This window comes from Tamandua tetradactyla, chromosome 14 (assembly GCF_023851605.1).
Source record: "Tamandua tetradactyla isolate mTamTet1 chromosome 14, mTamTet1.pri, whole genome shotgun sequence".
In the NCBI taxonomy this organism is placed as follows: domain Eukaryota; kingdom Metazoa; phylum Chordata; class Mammalia; order Pilosa; family Myrmecophagidae; genus Tamandua; species Tamandua tetradactyla.
Window position 1 is genome coordinate 37,300,539 of NC_135340.1, and position 25,964 is coordinate 37,326,502.

At 35.5% G+C, this 25,964-nt stretch overlaps 1 long non-coding RNA gene across 1 annotated transcript; it reads left to right on the forward strand.

Annotated features, from left to right (window-relative positions):
- The first annotated feature begins 2,088 nt into the window (after positions 1–2,088).
- LOC143655847 (uncharacterized) lies at positions 2,089–10,282 on the forward strand. The gene is made up of 2 exons (XR_013162297.1): positions 2,089–2,511; positions 7,277–10,282. It is a non-coding gene; the product is annotated as an uncharacterized LOC143655847 (long non-coding RNA).
- The last annotated feature ends 15,682 nt before the right edge of the window (positions 10,283–25,964 follow it).

The window sequence follows — 25,964 nt, forward strand, 5'->3', positions numbered from 1 at the left end:
AAGAGATGCTCAATGTCCCTGGCCATTAGAGAAATGCAAATCAAAACCACAATGAGATATCATCTCACACCCACCAGAATGGACATTATCAACAAAACAGAAAATGACAAGTGCTGGAGAGGATGCGGAGAAAGAGGCACACTTATCCACTGTTGGTGGGAATGTCAAATGGTGCAACCACTGTGGAAGGCAGTTTGGCGGTTCCTCAAAAAGCTGAATATAGAATTGCCATACGACCCAGCAATACCATTGCTAGGTATCTACTCAAAGGACTTAAGGGCAAAGACACAAACGGACATTTGCACACCAATGTTTATAGCAGCGTTATTTACAATTGCAAAGAGATGGAAACAGCCAAAATCTCCATCAACAGAAGAGTGGCTAAAGAAACTGTGGTATATACATACGATGGAATATTATGCAGCTTTAAGACAAGATAAACTTATGAAACATGTAATAACATGGATGGACCTAGAGAATATTATGCTGAGTGAATCCAGCCAAAAACTAAAGGACAAATACTGTATGGTCCCACTGATGTGAACGGACATTCGAGAATAAACTTGAAATATGTCATTGGTAACAGAGTTCAGCAGGAGTTAGAAACAGGGTAAGACAATGGGTAATTGAAGCTGAAGGGATACAGACTGTGCAACAGGACTAGATACAAAAACTCAAAAATGGACAGCACAATAATACCTAATTGTAAAGTAATCATGTTAAAATACTGAATGAAGCTGCATCTGAGCTATAGGGTTTTTTTTGTTTTTGTTTGCTTGTTGGTTTGTTTGTTGTTGTTGTTTTTTACTATTATTACTACTTTTATTTCTTTTCTTTATATTAACATTTTACATCTTTTTCTGTTGTGTTGCTAGTTCCTCTAAACCGATGCAAATGTACTAAGAAACAATGATCATGCATCTATGTGATGATGTTAAGAATTACTGAGTGCATATGTAGAATGGTATGATTTCTAAATGTTGTGTTAATTTCTTTTTTTTTTCCGTTAATAAAAAAATTAAAAAAAAGAAAAAATAAAAAAAAGGAAAAATCCCTTTATGAATTTGACTTTCAATGTGATGGAATGTCACACTGCAACATAAATGCCCTCCTCTGAAAGTTCTGGAAAGAATCATTGAAAATTTGGCTTCTTGGTCCATGACTTTCCCTTCTCATTTTTAAATAGTTTTATCACAGTACATTTAGGAAAACTGAGACTTACAATTTGTATATAAAAGTAAAAGCATAAGAAAATGTTTCCTTCAGGGGAAGAACATTAATTAAGGACCCTCTACTTGCCTAGATTTATTTAATGGTATATGGGAAATCTAAAAGGAAAGCAGCAGATTCTGACTCAACCTTCAAAAGGAGGTCCTGCTTAGAGAAGAATGTATTTCCACTGAAAAATCATTCAAGACCATAGTTAATCAACTACGAATTTTGAGTGGTAGAAGTTATATATATTTGTTTGGATGGAGAGAAAAATCACTCTAGGATGGGTGCTATTCAACAAAGGTTTCAGGATGAGCTTTATAAGAAACTTTAAGGAAAAGAAGAATCAATAATGGGAGAAATACAAAGGTGTACATTCTAGGTACACAGTGATGTTATATTTTATATATTACATAATATCCTTCATAATATCCAGAAAACCTAAGAATGAAATATCCAATATTCAAGTATCACATATTTTAATTCCTTATAAAGTCAGTTTTGTATTGATGTTTGCATGAATGAAGCATTTTATGTGCTTAGATTTTAAAGGGAACAGTAATTTAAATATTGTGTGTGCTTCCTGAAATCTTAAATATTGAAAGATAATAAAACCCAAATGAAAATTGTGTGGGTGAAAACCCAGGCTTTTTTTATTTACCTTATTTGTCTGATATATGTTTGCTTAAATGAAGTTATATTACCTAACATAACTGTGGGGAGCCGTTTATGGCACCGGCAGTGTGCCGGCCATCATCTTGGTGTCTGGCGCCATCTACTGACCACCTTGTGGTCCAACACCATCTTGGATACTAACTCAAGTTAAGTTTTTATCTCAAGTAAAGTTTCTATTTTCTCATGTCTGCTCTGCTCTGCCCAGAAATCTGCTGACTAGCCTCAGCTGGTCCGTCTTTGCTATCTTAGTTCCTGCAGATTGGCCTAGCCACCATGCAATGCCTATCACCTGCTGATACAAGGCGCTTCCCCCGTCCCGCTGGATAAATACCCTGGATTTGCCCTCAATAAATTGAGACTTGATCAGAATCCTGTCTTGTCTCCATTCTCTGTGTCTCTTGTCCCCCCAATTCTCACTCCCTCCCTCAGGTCCAGGTTCGTCTGTCCCGCGGGTCGGGACAAGTGGCGCCCGAACAGGGACCTGAGTACGAGGGGTCCAGTGAAGAACGCTGACTGTGAAACCCCGGCCGGGTCGATATAGAAGAATAAGGCACAAATAAGAGGCTCAAGAGGAGCAGCATAGAGGACACTGCGGGGGAACCTGCCCTGCAGACAGGATCCTCGGTGAGTAGTCAGCGCAATTATGGGACAAGCAATTAGTCAAGCATGAAACTTTTGTAGAAGGTCTAACATGCTTTAAAGACACGAGGAGTAAAGGTTAAAGTTAAAGATTTGTTGAAATGTTTTGAATTTTTAAAAGAAGTTTGTCTCTGGTTCCCACAAGAGATAAGGCACCTTTGGAATTTGTGAGGGGCTTTCGGATTTATGTTTTATGTCACAGCATAGGAATATACCTTTACTGAGGAGCCGAAAGTGTACACACCTCCTGGAATTTGGGAGGGCTTTTAAATTTATGTCTTATAATGAGCAACTTACCATCGATACAATGGGAATATTTATCTTTACTTAAGAAATTGTTACACTCCACGGATATGGAGGTTTCTGATGCTCTACTTAAGAAACTTTTTAAACATGTCACACAAAAAGTTATTGGCTTCAGCATACTGGTTATAATGTTTCCTATTATTATGATAGATTTACAAGACTGCTTCTTTACCATACCTTCAGCAAAGAAAAAGTTCTTAATAAGCTGCCTTTATATAAAAATTCATATACATCTGAGTCAAAAAACATTCAATAGGATTACTGCAGAACAAGAGTCAGTACTCATTAATGGTTCCTATGGAATTATAACAAATTAGTCCCCAAGCGGAATACAATTCAAGATTATAGTTCTGACTCAAAGTGTTCTGTTAAGTTACCTTGGTTTAATCAAAATAATTATTCTACTGAAATTTATACCAATGTTACAGATAAGATCCTATGACTCAGAATGGGAATGGCAGCCCCATCTCCTTTTGTTAACTTAAATTTTCGACAAACAGCAATTTGGAAACTAGCCATGAGTTTAGCTCCTATTCATGTTTGAAAAGAAAAATATATTATCAGAACTTTAAAACTAAAAATTCTTGTTAAAACTATATATTACTGTTTCAAAGATGCATTAACTAAAATATTCTAAGTATTTAACATTATTTTAACAAATTCAATTTTGATGGTAATTATATGTGGTAAAATATTTGTTTAAAATAATGATTTAAATATAAAAATATGAATGATGTATTTTTATTAATAAAGAAAATAGTTTTATCTTAAGATAAAATGAATAACTGTTACAAAATGAGAAAAATGTAAGACAAAGCCTGAACTAATATAATAATTACTGAAGGTTTATAAAGGTGGAAATTATGGTCCAAATCAAGAAAGAGTTAATGAGTCTAAAACAACAACATTTTCTTGGATTCTTAATAGATATAAAAAATTTTTCTAAATAATCAGTGTAAAAGGCAAAGAATCTATGTTTTATCAAAATAGCTTACGTTAATTTATCATGTCATTATCTGTATAAAATGCACTGATTTTCTTCTGGGTATCATTATACTGGCAAAAAAACTGTTTCTATTAATCTAAGTAATATTGCTGTAAATAAATCTATTACTGACTAAATAATATTCAACTCATATAAATACCTAAATTCCTTTAAGCCAAAATATTTCAATGCTTTATCCAGTGTTTATATAAGCTACTTAGGTAGAAACTAAATTTATCCCAAAATAACTATGACTTAAGTTGAAAACAAATCAAATTTAAAAGCTAAATGCAAGAAAAAATATACTTGTGGCATCTGACCTATTCACCTAATGTTGCCATTACATGCAGCTCATGTTGCTATCACATAACCTTGAAAAAGAAACAATTACAATGTGCACTCTAGTTGGGAGGACTGGCTATCCTCCCAGACAGAGATGTACTTTCATAAAGATATCTAGGTCCCAGAAAGCTCCTCTTGGTCCCTAGCCAGTTCCCAGGGGACCAAACTGGGCCCGGTTATGTGAGCAAATTGTAATTGAGCCACTATTGTAGAAAAATATCATAAAAACTGCATGCAACAAATTTGAAATTAGCAAAAACACACAACCAATTATAAAAAATCCTCATCCCTACATTCATTTTCAATCAATCTAATAAATTCATTTTATATCTAGTCAATTTACTATGGGCACATCATTATTAACACTCTGCTTTCATTTTTTCTTCTACCTGCCACTTTAAGAATTCTTAATTATATGTTACAAAAATCTGTTTAATATTTTACAAGGAAATTCTGATTTATTAATCGCATAGTGTGTGAACTCTGTTTACCTTCAATACTTTTTGATAAATAGCGTTAAATGACTTTTAAGGACAAATGAATAATCATTTGTTATGTTAAAACTTTTATAATTTTTAAAAATGAACGCAATGTATTTTGCCTAAAATAGTTCCAGCTTCCCCGCTAGCTATTACCATCTTTACTAATGATAATAATAATGGGCAGGCTGCATATGTCACCCCAGGGGAAAGCAAAAGTTAGAAAACACCTTATACCTCAGCCCAACGTACTGAATTAGTAGCTGTAATTCAGGTATTGTAAAATTTTCCACAACCTCTTAATAGTGTTCCTAATTCTAAGTCTGTCTGCCAAACATTTCTTAACTCACATTAAGAAAGCTTCTTTGTTTAAAGAAAATGAACTGTCCCGAATGTTTTTACATTTACAAACACTAGTCAAAAGTCAAACTAATCCTCTTCTTATCATGCATATAAGAGCTCATACTAATCTTAAAATAGCTGAGCTATTATAAAAATATTAAAAATAATCTATGGAACCCAGGCATGATAAAGGTGTGGGTAGGGGATTTGCTCTTATCATTACAGGTGATGAAACCTCAATTTGGATTCCCTCGAAGAAAATAAACCCAGACATGTTGACCCGGATGAAAATAATAACTAAATGAGTAATGTATATTATAAAACACATACCTAAGGTTTCACTTAAATGGGAATAAAATCACCATCCAGAAAATGAAATTAAGACCAGATAAATTGTTAACTTTAATTGACTTTCAAAAACTTTTAGGAGATATTAATTGGCTCCGACCTTACTTAAAATTAACCACTGGAGACCTCAAACCATTATTTGACCTCCTTCAGGGAAATTCTGACCCCAATTCCCCTAGAACCATCACCCCATTACCCCTGAAGGATGTAAAGCAATTGATAAAGTAGAGCAAGCTATTCAATCACAATTTGTTACTTTTATGGATTATACTCAACCATTAGCTCTAGTGATTTGTCGAACAGCTTATACACCTACAGCTGTGTTTTGGCAAAAGGCACCTATTTTGTGGGTTCACTTGCATGCTTCTCCTGTAAAGACTATTTATCCCTACTATCAGGCAGTTGCTGATATCATTCTTTTAGGTCGAGAACAAAGTGTTAAATATTTTGGTAAAGATCCAAACATAATTATTCAACCGTATACTATGACACAGGTTAATTGGCTTTTCCAAACTACAGACTGTTGGCCTGTTGCTTGTGCTTCCTATTCAGGCCAAATACACAATCATTACCCTAATAATAAACTTTTGCAGTTTCTTAGCACTCATGACTTTATATTCCCACTTAAAACATCCTTGCAGCCAATTAAAAATGCCCTCTTAATCTTTACTGATGGGTCCTCATCAGGTATCGCCGCTTATGTTGTTAATGATACAGTTATTCAATTCCGAACACACTGTGATTCTGCTCAACTAACGGAGCTGCAAGCAGTCATAGCAGTGTTTTCGGCTTATCCAAACAGATCTTTTAATCTTTATACAGATAGTGCTTATATTGTTCAATCTGTGCCATTATTAAAACTGCAGCTCAAATTAAAAATGTTTCTCAAGCAGCTTGTCTGTTTATTCAGCTACAATCTCTTATTCAAAACAGAACCCAACAATTCTTTATTGGTAACCTTAGAGCCCATACTGATCTCCCTGGACCACTATCCTTAGGAAATCAATTAGCTGATCAAGCTACACGTACTGCATGCTGTGCAAACATTATCCTTAACGACAAATTACCTGATTTAGTCACAAAAGCTATTGAAACTCACAAGCTGCATCTTCTTAATGCTCGCACCTTATGGCTAATGTTTCACATCACCAGAGAACAAGCACGCCAAATAGTTAAACAATGTCCAAGCTGCATCACACATTTACCTACACCACTTCTAGGGGTTAATCCCTGAGGTCTAGTACCCAATGCATTATGGCAAATGGATGTAACACACATCCCAGAATTTGGTAATCTTAAATATGTGCATCTTAATGTAGACACCTTTAGTGGATTTATATTTGCTACATCCCAAACGGGTGAAGCAGGAAAACAAATTGTTGCACACATGTTGGCAGCCATAGCTGTGCTAGGAATTCCTCAGCATATAAAAACTGATAATGGTCCCGGGTACACAGGTCAAATGTTTCAAAAATTCTGTCAACAGTTGCAAATTAAACACACCACAGGCATACCATATAATCCACAAGGACAGGGAATAGTAGAATGAGAAAATTTATCTTTAAAAACCACCATTGAAAAAATTAAAAAGGGGGGGGTGGTATCCCACTAAAAAGTCACCCAGAAATTTACTTTCACATTCACTCTTAATTTTAAATTTTTTAATCTTGGATCGAGATGGACGTTCTGCTGCAGGATGATTCTGGTGCACAGAGTCAAAAACACAGTTCGCCACAGTCCTCTGGAAAGATCCATTGGATAACATTTGGCGAGGACCGGATCCGGTCCTGATGGGGAAGAGGATCAGTTTGTATATATTCCAAAGAATTTGATTCAGCCAGATGGTTGCCAGAGCGATTAATAAAACAAATAGATAATAACAATCTGTCCAGGGCAAAAAAGTTGCCCTGAGAAAAGGCATTTTTCTCTCTTTCTTTCTCCAACACAGCTGAAGCTACTAATAAACCGGCAAGCCCCGCTATAACCTATTCAACAATGGCTAAGCTGACAGACGACTGACGTCTAAGAATCCATCTACTGGTAAATACCCCCTCATTAAAATCACATGAACTCCTTGCTCTTATTGCCGATTGGTTCCCTTGCCCTGCTGTTTGCAATCGGACTACTGACAGTCGCCCCTGAGGATTGGAATCCGTTGGAGAGAATTCTGCTTGCCACAGCATATTTATGCGCTACAGGGTGCATAATCCTACTAATCTGTTTTCCTTAATCAAGGAAACCAATAGCCTTTATCAATATGGTTTTGTTAAGCTTACTGCCATTCAAAATTGCCACCCTACACTTTCTCCTACTAAGTATGCTCAATAGCTTGGGTAACTCTTCCCATACCTCCGATTCCAACCCTCACCAGCCCTGGAAATGGACCTTAGCACGATGGGAAGATTCAAAAATTGTACAGACTCAGATCACAACAGGCTGTCCCTCTTTCATTGTTTATGCCTGTACTTTTATTCTGCTTCCAGAGGGCACACCATGCCTTTACACAGCCCAGTACTATTTGTGCCCGTCCTCTAACCCCAGAAAACGGTATTGCAATGTTCCCAATCAGTATTATTGTCCATATTGGGGGTGGGAAACATTAACCACTGCCTGGAAACCCTCCTCTGCTGATCAATACTTAACTTTAACTTGTGCTCCTTTTGGATGCAAACCTCGTGACCACTCCATTAATTACCTATATGATAGATCAAACTGTGATAAATTAAACTTTACCGTACAGCTTCCTAATGATCCCTCTTGGCTGATCGGTAGAACTTGGGGCATCAGGATCTATGTGGAAGGGTTTGACCTGGGAGGTCTTATTAGAATAAAAAAGGAAACAATACAGCAAACATCTGCCATTGGGCCAAATAAAGTGCTTGTGCCCCTGCCTCCAACTACTCCTTCTCACAAGTCAAGTAAGAGTCATCCTGTCACCTCTCCTATTGTTACTCTTAATAATACAGATTCTTCCACTGCACTTGGACCAGCTGATAACCCACTCTGGCCAGTGCTACAAGCTACTTTCCTTTCCTTAAACTCCTCCTTTCCCAATCTTACTCGCAGTTGTTGACTGTGTCTTTCTGCCCAGCATCCTTATTATGATGCCATAGCCTTTAATGCCTCATTTAATATTTCTAATGAGGACAATCCCTCTCAATGTCTTTGGCATAGCAGAAAACTTGGTCTTACCATGCAATCTGTTTTTCATTCTGGGCATTGCATTGGTAAAGTCCCCGTCTCCCTAAAAGAAGGTCTGTGCACAATCGTTCTCTTCATCACAAGGTAAATACTATATTCCCCCAGTAGAGGCAAAATGGCTGTGTTCTTCTACAGGGCTTACCCCTTGTGTGTCAAGGAAGACTCTTGCTGAAACAAGAGAAATGTGTGTTTTAATAACACTGTTGCCCCATATCCTCTTCCGTAACGGAGAGGACCTTTATCAGTATTGGGATACACAGCTTCCAGCTATGCATAGGGAAAAAAGAGAGCTCATCACAGCTGTTACCCTTGCTTCTCTTTTTGGTGTGGCTGGCCTAGGTACCGGCATTGCCTCAATCTCCCTTCAACAATCTCCTCTCCAACCTAAGAGCTGCAACAGATGATGACTTAACTCGCATTGAAACTTCCATTACCCATCTAGAAAAATCCCTTATGTACCTATCAGAAGTTGTTCTCCAAAACAGAAGAGGCTTAGACCTACTTTTCCTTAAGCAAAGAGGGCTTTGCGCTGCATTAGGTGAGGAATGTTGCTTTTACACTGACCATTCTGGCATAGTTAAAGAATCTATGGCCAAGCTTAGGGAAGGAATTGCGAACCGTAAACGCGAGCGGGAACCCCAAGAAACCTGGTATCAACAATTGTTTTATAAATCCCCATGGCTAACTACCCTGATTTCTTCCATCTTAGGACCCCTTATTATCATCCTTCTCTTAATATCTATAGGTTCATGTATATTCAAGCGCCTCCTGGCTTTCATTAAAACCCCAGTTGATACTTTTCACGTTATGATGCTTATGAAACAGTATCAACCTATTCCTCCCTCAAGCCCTATCTCTGATGATGTTATAACTGAACTGCAATTGTTAAGCTGTTTGTTTAAGATTCATTACAGGCATAAATAAGAAGACTTCAAACATTGAAAGAACTTATCAGAGAATTTTCCTGCGAACTACTGTCAACGAATCATCACAGACTATTGCCTTACCTTTACATGGCTTACTAATACTATTTTAGCTAGGACCTATTCTCTTCAATAAAGTGATGGCCTTCTTGAAACAATAACTAAAATGCCATAAAAATGCAGCCCCTTCAGGTCCGCTATCTTAGACTGGTCACGGCAAAGTTGCGATGGTAATGAACACCTATAAAAAACACTCCATCTGCACATCTCAAAGTGCAAGACTGGGTAGCCAATGATGGGCAACTGGACACCTTAGTCTGAGCAATCCACCACCTAAGACAGAGGCCTGGCCTTATGCTGCCTTGAACCTCCATGACGAGTAAGGTTGCAGATTGCCTACTTTGTGGTGTCCCGACCTAAGACAGGCACAGTCCCCTTGGGATAGGCCATTGTTGCAGTCTCCATCTTTTTAAAATAATAAAAAAGGGGGACCTGTGGGGAGCCGCTTATGGCACCGGAAGTGTGCCGGCCATCATCTTGGTGTCTGGCGCCATCTACTGACCACCTTGTGGTCCAACACCATCTTGGATACTAACTCAAGTTAAGTTTTTATCTCAAGTAAAGTTTCTATTTTCTCATGTCTGCTCTGCTCTGCCCAGATATCTGCTGACTAGCCTCGGCTGGTCCGCCTTTGCTATCTTAGTTTCTGCGGATTGGCCTAGCCACCGTGCAACGCCTATCACCTGCTAACGCCTGATACAAGGCACTTCCCCCGTCCCGCTGGATAAATACCCTGGATTTACTCTCAATAAATTGAGACTTGATCAGAATCCTGTCTTGTCTCCATTCTCTGTGTCTCTTGTCCCCCAATTCTCACTCCCTCCCTCAGGTCCAGGTTCGTCTGTCCCGCGGGTCGGGACACATACCCATACTTGATTCAAGATTTCTTTGTGCCTTTCTTGTCATTTCATCTTCATGTATAAATATAAGTACACCTAAATTATTTTTACTCTCTATTGCACACTGGTCCTTTCTCGTTTTTCTGCTGTGTCATTTTGCATTGTTCTTGTTGCAGCTTGCATATGGTCTATGCATTTTATCTACATTTTAAATAATCAGCTTTTGACTTTGATAATTTTTCCATGTTATTTTTGATGATTACTTCATTCTTTTCTATGCTGGACATTATTTCTTTTCTTATGCTCTGAGATTTTTTTTTTGCTCTTTGCCCTCATCAAGTTGCATATTAGTCTTTTTCAAACTTTTTAATGTTAGTTTAATGATAAATATAATTGAAAGCTATGCTTTTCTCTGTCTATTTTAGCCCTGCCTTACATTTGTTACACAGTTTTTAAAATTATCATTCTGTTTTAAATAATATAAGATTTTTTTAGTTCACAAACATAGGCAACATTTTGATACTTTTATTTTATACTTATTATTGTTTTGATAACTTTTATTTTTATTAGTATTAGTATTTTGCTTTTCATTCAGGAAGCAATCTACATTTTATGAGTTTTCAGATTTACTAGGGCTTCTTTTGTGGCCAAGTATATGGTCTGTAAATATTTCATGCATGTTCAAAAACAAGGTGTGTTTTCCATTTGGCATGTAAAATTTCTACATATGTATTTATATGCATGTGTGTGACCTTTATTTTAAAGTATGAAATTTATTGAAGATCTTGATTTGTTTATGAATCATTTAATGGAAAAGGAAAACTGTAAGTTATTTGTCACCTTTCCTTCATTTAAAATAAGAGTACAATGAGCTCAAGAGTGTTAATAGCTTTGCCTACAATGTTGACATTTTGGGACCTGTAATTATTTGTGGCAGTGTACTGACCTGTGAATTTTAGGATGTTAACAGTATCCTAGGTCTCTACCATCTACAAGCAAGTAGTGACTCCAGGTTGTGAGAATCAGAGTGTCTCCTGACATCCCCAAATGTCCCTTTGAGGTCAAAATTGATCCCTGTAGAGAACTCTTGCCCCAAGGTCACAGAAGATTTAGTAGCATATTTGCTATTAGAATCCAGATCTCTTTAAATCGCCAAGCTCAGTGATCCCTATTAGATTATTCCATAGAGTTATTCCATAGGATCCATAGATTATTCCATAATCCATAGATTATTTCATAGGATCATTAGTCACTAAAGTGAAAGGAAAAAAAACCTTTAAAAATGATGAGCTAGAGTTTTCTTCTGAATTCAGTATTTAAAAATATACCACAGTACATGTTATTGAAAAACAACTTATCCTAAAATAACTGTTGAAATTAAAGTATGGAAATTTTTATCAATTTAAAGCTTTAAATGCATTTGATAATTAGCCCAAAACCAGGTCTTAACATAAGTTTGAGAAAAAAAATGTGTAAATGCTTCAGGTAAACTACTAACTTCTTTTTAAATATAATATTATTTAATGTATTGATTTACATCTATCAGGGATGTATGTAAAAATCATTACTTAGAAATTTTGTAAAACAGATCTAGTTAACAAAAATTTATCAAACAGTAAGATTAAAATCTGTTTGAGAATTTTAACATACAAATAAAATTACATAGCAATAACTATGAGAATTTTAAAAAGCATAAAAATTTGTTGCAGTTAATATGTTGCCAGATTATAAGTCAATTTTTTTAACGAAATTTGTTTAGAAACTAAAATCACTGAATTCTGCTGAAAGAATTATTAGCTTTACACCTTGGGAAAGTTATTTAAATTGAGCTTTATTTCCCTCAATAGATTTTCATCAAAACTAAATGCAATAATGCCTGTGAATGAATTAGCACACTGTTTGGTACTAATAAATTTTAATTACTATTGCTGTTATTCTTTCAGTTATTGTGAATTGGAGAGAAATACAACAGAATGCAATTTTCTGTAAATCAAAAAGTACTTGCCCAATTGTCATGAATTTGATGCTAATCTAGTACCTCTTTTTCAACACACAGTAACTGTTTTGGTTTACTTCCCTAGAGTGCTCTTGAAAGGTTAAATAAGGTGACTAAGGAAAATATACCCATTAATGAAAAGAGAAGGAGTTTAGAACATGCTATTTCCTGACTGTGGGGATATTACTTTAGAGAATGTTAGGAAATTTTCTGTTGAACAAGAAGAGACTGTGAAAACATTTGTAATACAAAATTTATTCATGGAGGAAATCTCAATGTAACAAATGTTATTTAGTCAGAAAACATTTACATCATATACTCATACATGCATAGACACACATGTATATGTGATGTAAATGTATTGTAAATATATCATTCACTGTATTGTAATGCCATTGAAATAGGAGTTCACCTCCAATGCTAAATGATAAAGAAAACAGTAGGAATATATGATGACTTAATTCTGAATGGTTCTGTAGAATTACAAATCCTGCCATGACTGACAAATTGCCCCAAGGGAGAGAATTGAATTTTTTTGTCTTTATTTCAGCCTATCAGATTAAAATTGTTAAAGTTTCTAAGGAAAAGAGTAAATTTTATGTAAAAACATCAGCTTAACATTCAGGTGTTTGTAACAATTCATCATTTTCTAAATTCTTCATAGCTTCATAATAAATGAATTTGATATTCTAATCACCACAGTAGTACCAGTTCTTGATCACTTATAAATATATAGATGTATGCATTTGGATAAACAGCAAGTTTGCAGACATGAAAAAAGAAAGTGTAATATAGAAAGAATAGCTCCAAACTTGAAACCAGAAAACTTGAATTCCTACCCCACCTTTTCTAATTTTGGCTGTGTAATTTTGGACAAATCAGTAAAATCATTGCTCTACATTTTTTTGAAAAATGTGCTGGTTTGGTTATACCATGTCTAAAATTCCTTTTGGCTGTGTGTCTATGAAAACTACATATTCCTATTGTCATTTTGTCAAGGCATCTTCTACTGTGATCAGATTCAACATGTAATTGATTTCAACTGCCCTGCCAACAAATAATTTGTTAAGACACAAGAATATTCAAAACGACTTGGCTTTGATGGTTTTATCTGTGTTGAGGGAATATTGATTGAATGGATGGATGAATGAATGGATGGATGCATGAGAGCATGTAGACAAAGAGAGAAGAGGAGAGAAAAACACAAGAGAAAAATGAAGAGAATTAACTCTATCTCAAAGGAAATTAGAGATTCACAGCATATAATAGTCATACTTCTTTTAAATTTATTCTTTTTAAGATTACTTAACATAAAGAATGTACCTATGCATTAGGCAAAATTAGATGAGGCAAAGAATTTAAATTTTGTAATTGAAGAAAACTTAGCTGTCTTGAGTTTTATTTGCAATTTTGAATCTGACCTTACAGTTTTGGGCAGTTGTTTTGTACATGTCTTTTTAGAAGATACTGTTTTAAAGAGAAACTAATTGTACAAGGGTAGTGTAGATGTGCTGATACATGCTTGCTTTTGATTTTTAGAATAATTTTTTAAAAAGTTATTTCATGTGTTAATTATTGAAGTGAGATATATACAGCTTGAGTCTGTTGACCCTTAAAGTGTGAAAATTTGTTCAAGGAACATGTCAAGACCCATCTCACTATTTACATAGGATATGCTAAGTTAAAGACACTTTCTTTCCTCCAGTATCTTTCTTTCTAAGCAACATTTCCTCCACTTGCTTTTCATATGTATGACAAAAAATAATACAAATATTCAGCCTAAAAATAAAATATATGATCAGTGCCCTCATGAATAACTTGGGTCTTCTTGAGTTATGATAATAATTGCAATAATAAATTCACAGGCATAGGCTGTTTAGCATATGTTTGCAAACTTGCTTTGCTTTAATTTAAGGTTGGTTGCAACTTTCATTGTACTCTGAAATTCTAATTCAGATATTATATTTTATAAGGATTATGCCTAAATTAATATAGGAAAAGACTAATCAATGAATATGTTTCTTAAGTATCTAATATATTCAGGCCCACTTATAGACACTCTAAAGTAAAATGCATGTATTTATATGAAATAGTTTCTACTGCCCAGAAAATTATGTTCCACTAAGGAGACAAATATACCACCATAGTGGAGGCAACCCCAAGGGTAAAGACATGCAGGTGGAAAAGCTTGGAATGTTTTTGAGAGTTACTGAGTTACTCAAGTTAATAAATTCTTTTTAAGGTTTTATTTAGTAAGTCTATTTGCAAATGTGAATTTATGTGAAATGTTTTTATGGTCTAAAGTACCAATTTATTTTAAATGCACAAAATGTATTCACATACACACACAAGTATATTACATATACATATATCATGCTTATAGAAAAAATTGGAATTTGGATTAATTGTCATTTAAAAGAATACACTTGTAAGTAGATATGTGCATTGTGGGAAATTTTACATATCTTTTCTCAAACATAATTCCATTTCATTTGCCAGAAGTGTCTTAGATTGTCAGTTATTTATCAGCTTGCTAAATTGAATTATATATTAATTGATCAATTTCTAAATGGCATATACTTCTAGATATGACACTTTGTAACATATTAAAATGAGATCATTATTGCAGTCTGTGATATTATAAACTAAGATTATTTCCCCAATTACATTTATTTTTGTAAGTCTCTATTAAAATTTGGTGTTTGTTCATATGCTTGCAATTTTGCATATTAGTTACATGGAAATTCAGCAGCATTATATATGGCACAAACTTATATAAAGAATTTTCTTTCTAAGGTATAAGAAGACAAACATGGTGTGGTTTGTACTTAAAAATATATATTTGTTTTTAAAAGCATGTATTTGTACCTACTTATTCTATGTTTGTAAAAGGATAAGAGAAATCCTTTTCCCCCCCGGCACAGACAGACATCAACCCCAATAATGGAATGGCTAATTACAAATGACAAATTTGTATAATAGGAATATTTAAGAAGTAGTCCTTTTCTGCTTGGTTGCTTGATTATTCTCCTCTCAGATTGGCCTGTCAAAAATAGAGCATTTTCTGTATAATCTGTAAAGGAAATAGTCTTGTGTGTGTGTATGTGTGTGTGTAAGTGGTAGAAGAATTATTTTATCTAGCACAATGTGCTTTTCAACTCAGGGCTATAAAATAAAACTTGCAGTTAAAATATGCTAATAAATATATCCTTGGAGTAACTAGGTGCTGTGTCATCAAGTTAGCTACATAGGTATGAGTGTTGCATTAGAAAACTTTATTAGTGCAAATAAACTAAATCTCGGGTATATGAAATCAGATTAAACTGGTACTATGTATGCATTAATATAAGAGATAAAGAGATTAATTTGCTGTGACTGTTGGAAGAGCATGAGATAATAAAGGACATTCTTTTTCTGAGGTTCTCCAATGTGGATCTCACTGGGTTGTTTTCAGATGTGTGTGATTTAATGCAACCTACTGCAAGTGTTTCTTTGATATGAAGCCAGACTAATATGAGATTTTACAGTTAAAGAAAAAAGTAAATAAAGAACTGGTATTTGAAATGTTGGCTAGGATTTCCTCTTCTTTTATTATGCTGTTTGCAGTAAGATGAACGGTTACTTCTGTGTATCTCCTTGCTGTTTGCAGAAAAATGAAGTGCTTCTTCTGTTCATTTCTTTTCAGTAGATCTTAATTTAGCACAGACTTGCCTAATTTTCTCTCATTTTTGCAGTTTTCTGCCATTTATTAAACAAGGTTTAATGTTTAAGGCAACTTTAAGTGTTCTGTCAAGTAATAGTAAAAATGTCTCCATTAAAAATGTATTACCAATACTCAACAGAAATCAGTAACATAACCCACTATAAAATAAGGTTGGGGAGAAACTCTTCTTTTAAAAGACCCATTTAGAATCCAGGACAAGCTGTAACATCTCTATATAAACATACATCACTTCTTTGTGAATAGACATTAGATTTTCTGGTTTAAAATGAATTGGCTATTTTAGCTTCAATCGCAGCAAATTTAGACTATGCTACCTAAAAAACTCCTAGTAAGATTAGTATATCAGAGTCTGAAAGTCATAAATTTCAATGTAATTATTAATCTAGATTCACATAAGATTATCAAATGTTTATAAAAATCAGCAAGATAAAGTTAATATTTATCTCCTAAATATTTTCATAGAAACTTAGTTTCAAAATTAGAATTCTATTTGATTCAGAAATGACAAGAGAGATTTAAAATGTGTGTGTACTGTGTATATTTATGTTTTAATTATGTTCATAAAATAATATTCTGGATAGCAACTATCTATAACATAATCAGAAAGTTCTCAATTTATATGCCAATTATTATTTTTTTGCTTTATGTTTTTCCCATGCTTTCAGACATGGGCAGGCTTTTAAGTAACATTGGAAATGGAAGGCTGGATTTAGGGGAAGTCTATCAGCTAATGCAAATGTAAAACAGCAGTGCTGAGGGATGCCTGGTGCACAGCATGCCTCTTGAACACTGCACACTGCCTGCTCTAAGAGAAATTAAAGACCGTCTTCCTATGGCAAAGCTGTGTCAGGGTGGAGAGGCCCCAGTAACCTGCCGCACCTGTCAGAACCTGACACAGCTTCACCCTTACTCTCTATCATGCACAGAATAATAATATAAACATCGAGTTCAGTGAGCTAAGCCAGAAACAAAAGGATAGATATTGTATGATCTCACTGTTTTAAAAACAATTAGAATTTGCAAATTCATAGAGTCAGAATCTAGAATATAGGTTTCCGGGGGATAGGGTGGGGATGAGGAATGGGAAGTTGAGGCTTAAAATGTACAGGGTTCATATTTGGAATGGTGGAAATGTTTTGGTGATGGATGGTGGGGATGGAGGCACAGCTTTGTGAATGCAATTAGCAACACTGAAGTATGGATGCATCTGAAAGTAGTTGAAAGTCAAAAAGCTAGGTTGTATATTTAACAACAAAAGTGATAACAAAATATTCATGGGACTGCTCTACACAGTGAAACTTAAGTTAATCTAGGAGCTTAATAATACAGTTATAAAATTGTACTTAATAGTACAGTTATAAAAATGTGCTGTCATCCATTATAACAAATGTCCCACATCAGTACAAGTTATGGTGATGGGGTGATAGGTTATCACCCCATACATAAAATACAAGATAGGAATCTTGTATTTTATGTATGATTATTCTGTGAACCCACAACTTCTCCAATAAAGAAAAAACAAGCTTACATTGGAATAACACAGAAGCTAAAATATATTCTAATAAGAATTCAGGTTTGAGTGAGTGATACTTAGGCATAGTTACATTTTAAATCTCTAAGTGCATTTACAACAACTGGTCCTCCAGCAATGCTATCCTGTGGATAATCTTTTGTCACTTTTGGCAGAGACAGTAAATAGCTTTAGTAATTTTAATGAATATTTTAAACAATGGTGTGTATAGCACAGTATTTATGGTGACCATATTTTCTAAATTAAATCCTTAATCACATGGTAATCCTAATATCTGTCCAACTGGCTCATCACAAGGAGAACCTGTGATGTTTGTGCACCATAACAAACAGCATAATTAAGTTATAATGAAAGAGACTAGGAAGAGAACATTAGCAGCAGACCTCTCTTAACCAGACATGAAGATAGATGTCATTTCCATTTTACAAATGAGGGAACACAGAGAGGTTAGTGAGCCTGAAGTGTTCTTGGAGGAGACAAGTAGTGAGGGGCCAGCACTCCAGGCCCCCCCCAGCACCTCTGCTTCTAATAGAACACCTCTAATTTCAGTTAACATACAGGCATTCATGTAAGAATGCATTTGAACCAAGAGTTCATTTGATTAAAAAAGGACTGAAATTCTACATTTCACATAGGACCTCACACTGTAATATATTGCTTATATGGAAGGTGCTATACTAGAAGAAATGATGCTATGAGAAAATAGTTTTACAAAGAAAGCATAAATTAATGTGAATTGATTTTAATTATGATGAAGCCATATAAAATAAAATTGATTTAAAAAACAAATTATCATATATGTTTAATATTCTGATCTATCTCTTGTTAGATGTCTTGGTGCTTGTAGAAATGTACAAAATCAAGAAATCTGAAAGATGTAAAGTGTTTCCTTTTCAATCATCATATATAAATATTTCTGTATGTTTACACTATCTAGAAATACATCTATGTTTAGACATACACAAGAAACATATATCCATAAGGATATGCAGGTGGCAAAAGAAAAATCATCACTCCTTTATCATGTTATTAAGCCTGGGGTGTATGTCCTTTTTGGCAGAAGGGATTTCATTCAGTTCATCCAAAAGAACAAAAGTACTTTGATCCAAATATTTATAATTAAAGGGAAAATGATTTTAAAAGGTATGCCTTCTTAGAACCAGAAGAGACAGAACAAATACAAACAAGCTATGTATGGCCAGATGGAGTCTCCTAGATTTACAATAAAGTCTTTCCATGTGTGGTATTTAGGTTTGGGTGTCAACTTGGCCAGGTGATGGTGCCTAGTTCTGTTGCTGTGGACATGAGACATTGTCATGTGAAACTCATCTGTCACTGAGTGCATCTGCAGTCAGCTGAGGGAAGTGCCTCCTACACTGAGTGAGGCTTAATTTAATTGGCTGGATGTTTAAATGAGAGAGATCAACATAGCACAGCCCAAGCAGCTCAGTACTCCTCATGTCAGCACTTGCAGCTCAACCCAGGGAAAGTTGTTGGAACCCAGAAACCCAAAGAGAAGTTCAGCAAAGATTACCCTGTGCTTTTTCATGTAAGAGAGAATCTAAGATGAAACTTAACTGCTTTTCTTCTGAAAAACTATAAGTTTTAACTAAATAAATCTCCCTTTATTAAAAGCAAATCCACCTCTGGTGTGTTGCATTCTGGCAGCTTTAGTGAACTAAAACAGATTTGGTTCCTGAGAAGTGGGGTGTGGTGAATACCAGACATGTTGGAACACTTTTTTAGATGGATAAAGGGAGGATTCTGGAGGAACTGGGAGAGCTTGATGGAGAAGGCCTGGAGTGCTTGAAAAGACTGTTGGTGTAAATGGAATCACTGCCAGTTTGGATAAGGGGGGGCAGAAAAAGGATAGATTGGAGCTTGCAGAGCGAGAGCCATAGAAGCTCGGGTCTGAAGCCAAGAAAGAAGTCTTGCCTGAGAGTGCACCCACCCAAACATGTGGAGAAGGTGAGCTTACACTGAAGGCAAAGAATGGGCCTTCTACCTCAATGCAGTGGAAGTGTTGTGCCACTTCAGGCCTTGGAAGGATGCAGCATACTCCTTGGGTACCAGGGAGAACCTGGCTACCACCACATGGAGGGGTTGAGCCTGTGCTCTGGAGATAACAGAGAGCCCGGGTGTGGCCCCAATGCTTGGAGAGGGTTGAGCCAAGAAAAAGGTGTCTCCCCAGTGTCATGCAAGGTTGCATTCAGAGAGAGGTGGGCCACTGCATAGGCCCTTGGAAAGGGTGGGACTGCTGCTTTCTAAAACCCAAAGAATAAGTGACTTTCAGACTTTGAAATCCAATGGAATTTTCACTGCAGGTTTTTAGAATTGTTTGCGTTTTGTGACCACTGTCTTCTTTCCAATTTTTCCTTATGGAAATGAAAATATTATCCTGTGACTGTCCCTTCTTTGCATATTGGCACCAGATAATTTGTTTTGAGATTCATAGGTCCAGAGCTAGAGGAGAACTTTTGCCATTTTATATCACTTAAGGTGATGTATATAGTTGCCAAGATGATAAAGGGTGAACATGCAGTGTTTAGGTTTGGATGTCAACTTGGTGGGGTGATGATGTCTAGTCCTGTTGTGTGGACATGAGCCATTGGCATGTGAAGCTCATCTACCACTGATTGTAAAAACCTTAAAATGTGGAATTGTAGGCCATACCAAACTCTGAAATCTTTTCTACAAATGATTGTTGTGATGTACTTTGAAATTTATTTATTTTTTTAAAAATTTTTTTATTAATCAAAAAAAGAAAAGAAATTAACACAACATTTAGAAATCATTCCAGTCTACACATGCACTCAGTAATTCTTAGTATCATCACATAGATGTATGATCATCATTTCTTAGTACATTTGCATCGATTTAGGAAAAGAACTAGCAAAACAGCAGAAAAAGATATAGAATGTTAATATAGAGAAGAGAATTAAAATAATAATACTAATAAAAATATATATATATAAAAAGGAAAAAGAAAAAAAACAAAAACAAAAGATACAAACACACCAACAAACAAACAAAAAACCATATTTCAGGTGCAGCTTCATTCAGTGTTCCAACATAGTTACATTACACTTAGGTATTATTGTGCTGTCCATTTTTGAGTTTTTGTATCTAGTCCTGTTGCACAGTCTGTATCCCTTCAGCTCCAATTACCCATTGTCTTACCCTGTTTATAACTCCTGCTGGTCTCTGTTACCAATGATATATTCCAAGCTGATTCTCGAATGTCGGTTCACATCAGTGGGACCATACAATATTTGTCCTTTAGTTTTTGGCTAGACTCACTCAGCATAATGTTCTCTAGGTCCATCCATGTTATTACATGCTTCATAAGTTTAGTCTGTCTTAAAGCTGCATAATATTCCATCGTAGGTATACGCCACAGTTTGTTTAGCCACTTGTCTGTTGATGGACATTTGGCTGTTTCCATCTCTTTGCAATTGTAGATAATGCTGCTATAAACACTGGTGTGCAAATGTCCGTCTGTGTCTTTGCCCTTAAGTCCTTTGAGTAGATACCTAGCAGTGGTATTGCTGGGTCATAATCCATTTTGCCATTCTATGTCTTTTGATTGGGAAATTCAGTCCATTAACTTTTAGTGTTATTACTGTTTGGATAATATTTTCCTCTACCATTTTGGCTTTTGTATTATATATATCATATCTGATTTTCCTTCTTTCTACACTTTACTCCATACCTCTCTCTTCTGTCTTTTCGTATCTGACTCTAGTGCTCCCTTTAGTATTTCTTGCAGAGCTGGTCTCTTGGTCACAAATTCTCTCAGTGACTTTTTGTCTATAAATGTTTTAATTTCTCCTTCATTTTTGAAGGACAATTTTGCTGGATATAGGAGTCTTGGTTGGCAGTTTTTCTCTTTTAGTAATTTAAATATATCATCCCACTGTCTTCTAGCTTCCATGGTTTCTGCTGAGAAATATACACATAGTCTTATTGGGTTTCCCTTGTATGTGACAGATTGTTTTTCTCTTGCTGCTTTCAAGATCCTCTCTTTCTCTTTGACCTCTGACATTCTAACTAGTAAATATCTTGGAGAACGCCTATTTGGGTCTATTCTCTTTGGGGTGCACTGCACTTCTTGGATCTGTAAATTTAGGTCTTTCATAAGAGTTGGGAAATTTTCAGTGATAATTTCTTCCATTAGTTTTTCTCCTCCTTTTCCCTTCTCTTCTCCTTCTGGGACACCCACAACACGTATATTTGTGCGCTTCATATTGTCATTCAGTTCCCTGATCCCCTGCTCAAGTTTTTCCATTCTTTTCCCTATAGTTTCTGTTTCTTTTTGGAATTCAGATGTTCCATCCTCCAGTTCACTAATTGTACCTTCTGTCTCTTTAGATCTACCATTGTAGGTATCCATTGTTTTTTCCATTTTTTCTTCTTTGTCCTTCACTCCCATAAGTTCTGTGATTTGTTTTTTCAGATTTTCTATTTCTTCTTTTTGTTCAGCCCATGTCTTCTCCATGTCCTCCCTCAATTTATTGATTTGGTTTTTGAAGAGTTTTTCCATTTCTGTTCGTATATTCAGCATTAGTTGTCTCAGCTCCTGTATCTCATTTGAACTATTGGTTTGTTCCTTTGACTGGGCCATATCTTCAATTTTCCGAGTGTCATCCATTATTTTCTGCTGGTGTCTGGGCATTTGATCAGATTTCCCTGGGTGGGGGACCCAGCTGGTTGAAAGGTTTTTCTGTGAAATCTCTGGGCTGTTTTTCTTTTCCTGCCCAGTAGGTGGCGCTCGTCTGTCTGCGGGGCAGTCGGCCCGGGAAACCGCGCGTGGAGGCGGGGGTCGCTGGCCGCCGCGGCTTGGGGGAGTGCTGGTCCAAATTCCCAGCTGGCCCGAGACGCCAAGCGTGATGGGAGGGCCCCGCTATCCAACGTTCCCAGTCAGACCAGGGAGCCACGTGCGTGGAAGGGACCCCAGTCGCCAGCCGCCCCGGCCAGGAAAACGCGCGCCCCTCGGGTATCTCACCGCAGCAGATTCTCCCTGCCCGTTCAGCCATTCCAGAATGGGGTACGCTGTCTTTTTGGTCTCTGTCGTGACTCCAGGAGCTGTTTCGTATTGTTTCTGTTTCTTTAGTTGCTTTTCTGGAGGAGGAACTAAGACCCGCACGTCTTACTAAGCCGCCATCTTCTCCGCTGAAATTTATTTTGTATATATGTTTTTTGTATGTTTTTTTACAAAAAAGAAGAAAAAGTCCATTGTGATGATAAATGCACAGCTATATGATGGTATATTGTGAACCATTGATTGTATATGTTGGGTGACTACATGGTATGTGAGTATATAACATATATCAAAAAATCAATTAAAAGAAGAAAAAGATTAGTGAAACTCCTTTCCTAAGAGAAGGAAGGAAGATAACAGGGAGAAGGGAAGACTAGAAGGAGGGGGAAAAACGGAGAAAAAAAATGAGGTAAGGAAGGAAATAAAATCATGCTAGAGGTTAAATCACAACATATTGTGTGAAAAGTCTCTCAGAAAACTTTCTTACTGTATCTCCCACTAGTCAGAAAGAAATTAAACTATGAATTTCTAAAGATGCCATGATATAAGACGTCTGATGTATTAGCCATTTGTGCTGCAAATGCATTTCATACTCATTATATTGTCTTCCCAGTGCAGTACTTTCCTGGTCATAACAGTTTAAGATACTAATTGTCATTTCCATCTTGAAGAAATAACTGCGTTTCTGCTCAACTATCACACTGCTTCTGGTACACTGCGTTTCTGTAATAAATAAACAGCATGCTTCAAGTGAAATTATATGTTTTTCAAAACATAAGTCTTTTTGGTGTATTTTAAGAGGGTATGAATATTTATGTCATTTTCCAAGGGCAATACTCCTTTCTTCCTAGGAGCAATATTTGATGAATCAGCCAAAAAGGTTGATGAGGTGTGTTGTTTCCTATGAAATGGAGCTTGAAGGATATTAAGAAATGATGAGAAAGAAAGAAAGAAAGACAGACACAGGCCGGGCTCAGGGGGTCTGAAGCTTAACTTTAACAAACAACAGACATCAGACAACTTTATTCTTATCCAAATCCTGCTTATATACTGCAGGCTTATAAAGGCATGCATGCAATTCTTGAGGGAACACAGAGCTTATCTTTCAGTGCTCTCTTCCTTCATACTTAACATAACCATTCGGGGTAAACATTCTCTTCCTCCCAGACTGCTCTACATAAAAATCTCCACAGTTTACTGCCACCACCCTGAGGCCAGCTACTCCCAACAAATTATTCAGGTCTTGTTTTAACCCTTGGTTCCTACAGAGGTGTTTCACACAGCATTTGGCGACCTCAATCAGAAAGAAGAGATCTTACAAACTGAGAAAATCGCAATTTTGGTGACATTTGTTGATGGCAACAATCCTTTCCAAGCAGTTCAAGAAAGTAAGTTCCATACATGTTCATGTTTAAGTTTGTTTGTGTGTGGTTTTTTGTTTGTTTGTTTTTGAGGTATTTTTGACTCAAATGCCAGTAAAATTAGATTTGGAAAAAGCCCTTAAGCTTGAACATCTTTTTTTCCATGTTTTGCTGTTGCTGGTTTTTGCTTTTCTTCTAAAGAGCTGTTTTTGTAGATGTTAATGTCTAAGTTCACTCCTTGAAGGTCAGGCATGGGAGTTATTGATTTGAATGAAATATGTATGAAAAGGGACATAAATACTTGCTATTAATAGCTTTGCAGTATTTTTATGTAAATGAAGCATTCTTTACAATTGTGACTTTGTATCAGATTTTCACTTTGGGTTTCTCTGGGATAACTGCCACTTTGAGTTGTCATGACTAGCGATGCCATTTCAGTTGTACTCATGACAAATATATTGCTATAAGGGAAACCTTTAGACACTACATATAAATCAAAGATTTTGCACTGGAATCCTAACATACCAGAGTAGGCTATATATATTTTTTATTCTTTGCTAGGTGACAAATAGTCAAGTACTTTCCTTCATTCTCCCTGTACATTTGAAAGTCTTAAAATTTTTCAAAGGTACAAAGTATTTCAAGGACAAATTATTTTAATGGTATTTGGGGGGATTGATCATTGTTACAAATGAAGGTTTTAATTTAAAGATATCAAACTAATAAGATTTCATTTTTTATTTTATCAATTTGAGTAAATATTTATCCCCTTTACTGAAGTGTTCATTGCTCATGGAGCTATTTGTTGCTAATCTATTTTTTAATTTATTATGTAATATATTTAGAACTACCAATAAGAAATACAATTGAAATGATTGCTTCATTATACAGTAAAGGAGGATTTGAAAGAAGACAAATACAATATTCTATGTAGTAATATTGGCAGAAAACTTTTACAAGACAAATATGAATATGAAAAGAGATAAGCAAAATATACATAAATTCTGAATTATGTTTTTCATCTACTGCAGTTTCCACATGATATATATACATGTTACCCTTATTTATTTTATTTTTATTTTTCTACTGTTAATACTTCTAATAAGAGAGAGGCATTTGGAAGTAAACAGCTTATTTAATGCATATATAGTTATAAGTTGTATTGGTACTATTAAAACCCTCATTTGTAGTTTTGGTAACAATACAGCTTGGGATAGTAATTAATAATTCTTCCTAAGGTGGGCTTCTAGAAGGAGATATCTCAATTAAATAACACAAAATCAATATTCCATTCTCAAGATTGATGCCCATATTTATTCATCTTTCTCATTATCCAGTAACATTAATTTCTATCTTCTTAGATAAATGAACTATAGAAAAAGCATTTTTGCCTTCATAGAAGCAATTGGGAATGAAAACACTTATTTCAAGCTATATTTTCCTTTACTTTGAATTATCTTTGTTGATAAATCTTTGTTCTTCATCTTTTGTCTGTTCAGTTTTGGAATATGAACCAAAGATAAAGAATATTTTATTCTTTAACGGAAGAATTTTTTTCCTTAGGGTGGGGGGCACTTTTTTTTTCTAATGCATTTTGGGAGCTGAGATGGAGCATTGTTTATGAAGAAGAAAACATCGTATGGAGTATTTCACAAACTTAGATATTTATAAAGGCAGGAAATTATATGAAACTAACTTAATGCTTTCACTGTACAGATGAAGTATTCAAGACTCAGAGAGGTTAAGTAATTCTATTAAGTTTTTTTAAAGGTCACCAGGCAAGTGTGCAGCAAAGGACAAAGTCACAACATTTACACCACTGTTAGAGTAGTCTTCTTACCACATTGGTTATTTTTTCCTCTGAACTGTAAGTGTCAGATTGTGGTATTTTTATGGGAGAGGGAGATGACACCCACAGAAAACACAGTGCATTCTAGGACTTCAGTAAGCACTGTGGGGA